Source organism: Bactrocera neohumeralis, unplaced genomic scaffold, assembly GCF_024586455.1.
Source record: "Bactrocera neohumeralis isolate Rockhampton unplaced genomic scaffold, APGP_CSIRO_Bneo_wtdbg2-racon-allhic-juicebox.fasta_v2 ctg4928, whole genome shotgun sequence".
In the NCBI taxonomy this organism is placed as follows: domain Eukaryota; kingdom Metazoa; phylum Arthropoda; class Insecta; order Diptera; family Tephritidae; genus Bactrocera; species Bactrocera neohumeralis.
In genome coordinates, this window is record NW_026091904.1 from 2,662 (window position 1) to 4,974 (window position 2,313).

General features: G+C 35.1%; 1 long non-coding RNA gene across 2 annotated transcripts; it reads right to left on the reverse strand.

The window, feature by feature from the left end:
* Nucleotides 1–217: 217 nt before the first annotated feature.
* On the reverse strand, nt 218–1,908 carry LOC126767241 (uncharacterized). 2 transcript variants are annotated; one of them, XR_007669040.1, is made up of 4 exons: nt 863–1,908; nt 647–807; nt 466–584; nt 218–399 (listed from the first exon to the last, which is right to left on the reverse strand). It is a non-coding gene; the product is annotated as an uncharacterized LOC126767241 (long non-coding RNA). The 2 variants fall into 2 exon arrangements; XR_007669041.1 differs by having other exon boundaries at nt 466–575; nt 634–807.
* Nucleotides 1,909–2,313: the final 405 nt, after the last annotated feature.

Sequence of the window (2,313 nt, forward strand, 5' to 3'; positions counted from 1 at the left end):
AGGATATTTGTAATATAATCAATATATACATATATGTAAAAAAAGTACTTCAAGTTCACTTATTAAATAATTTAAAAAAAAATTCATTGACTACATGCATACTTATATGACGAAAAATAAAGCACTTCGTGCTCTTTTAAGTCTCACATTTCATCACAGTATTATAATTATATCTATTCCAAATACCCTAAATAAAAATTATTTATTTCTTCAAACACAAAAGCCGATACTCTTGCCTCTATCTGTGTAACCATTTTTGGCGGAAAACCGGCGTCCTTAATTTCTGCTGACAAGGTTGCAAAATGTTGTGCCGTGGAATTCGCCCTTAGCGATTCACTAATCAATGCCGAAATGCTTGCGCCTGCTGATTCCAAAAACTTCTCAAACGCGTGGAATTTACTGCGAAAATAGATTGCAAATTAATTAGGAAATTTGTCAAAAAAAAAACGAACAAATAAATTGTACCTTTTGTCCACGTGCATCAGAAGATGTGGACTGAGACGTTTCTATTGGAGAATCAATATTTGTAATAGCTAACACTTCACTTTCAACCTCCTCCCTCCTCGCTGAAACTGCTAATAGTACTGTAAAATACATTATGAAAAAAAAATAACTTTCAGTACATAAGGATACTTACATACCTGACCGCCTGGAATTTGGAATATTTTCTCAAAAAGGACATCGCCTCTAAATACTTCCATTTTCTCCTTGGAGTTTGTTGTCTACTGCCGGAAGCGACTTGCTCCATCCATTTGCAGCACTTATAAGGGTCACGGAGACTCTTTCACCTCTTTCTACATTCCGATTCTATAAATGAAATTAATATTAGAATTTAATATATTTTATTTATAATTTACCTTACCGCTCAACCTCGTGTGTGCAGCAATTTCCTTTCACGCTATGTCTTTTTTCCTCAAGTTTTTTTAATCTCTGTGCGAGATATCGTAAATAAATTGGCAATCACGCACTTCTTCAGTCAAATTTCGTCTAAATCCATTGTCAAATCTGAAATATAATATTTTAATTGTAAACGAAACCTAATTATAAATAATAAATGTAAAAATCTTATAAAATTAAAATAAACCACAAGCAAACCAATCCAAAACAACACAGTTGTCCATTTTGTATGTACACAATTATGTTGTTGCCATACTAATACCTTTCACTTCAATGCAATTTTAATATTTTGTTGCAATTTGTTTTAAATTATCAATTGTTATTACAAATGACATAACAGAGCTATTTTATGCTTTTATTTGTAAAAGAACGTCAGGTTTGTTAGAGCTTTGAATAATTTTACATTTTACGCCTACGTACTAAACCCTTAACTCCGCCATTTGTAGCTTTATGGAAAGGCCCTGCGGGATCGCCGCTAACATTACATCGCAGGGCCAGCTTTGCCTATTAGCTCACGTTATGAGCTTTACTTGACCTCCCACCACCAGTAGCTCTGTATGATGCTCCGCAAGTAATTTGGTATTTTTTTCGCCTCTAACGCACGCAGTTCTGGGTGAATTTTTTTAAGTTATAAGCTTTGTACCCCCATTTCAGTCATTCAAGATTTTCAATGTATCTGCTAATTTGCGCTATAATCTTTTATGCCAACGAATGTTACGATTTTACTTTAATATATCTCTGAGCATTCGTGCCCATCTCGAAGTATTCATAAAGCTCTACCAAGTGCAAACACTTAGCAGACTTTTTAGAGTTTTTCTCTACGCCTCTGATAGGCCAGGAAAAAGAATAACGCTGTGATATCACACAATCTTGATGGCCGATCGACCGGCCCAAAACGTGAAATTATCTTCTCACCGAAGTGTTCTCTTAATAAATCTATTGATTTTTTTCTTAGAACTTTTTAAGAGAACGGAGCTGGACCTTAGATGCTCACCATTCAAGGTAACATGCCCCACGCACTTTTTTTTTTATTCATCCACCTCACTAAACGTTAGATTGGTTCATATACTTTTTGAAGATAATTTCATTTTATGTTGACTCATGTGGTTTCAACAAGATGGCGCTACATGCCACACAGCTCGCGATCTACAAACGGAGAACAAAATAATATTCGATTTAAAGCCTACCAAGTTTAGGGTGGATTACTAAATGAACTTTGAGTAAAACCAAACGCCCAACAATTAGTTAGATTAAAACAAAAAATCTTTGCCACTTTCATTATTGTTCTCAGGCAAACTTCTATAAAAGCCCACCAGTAGTCGTAAGAATGTCTTTCGCGTACACAAATTCGCAATGGAATGGTGCAGGCGAACGCGATTTCGCACACGTCATGTGCATTACTTTACGCTACGTGTC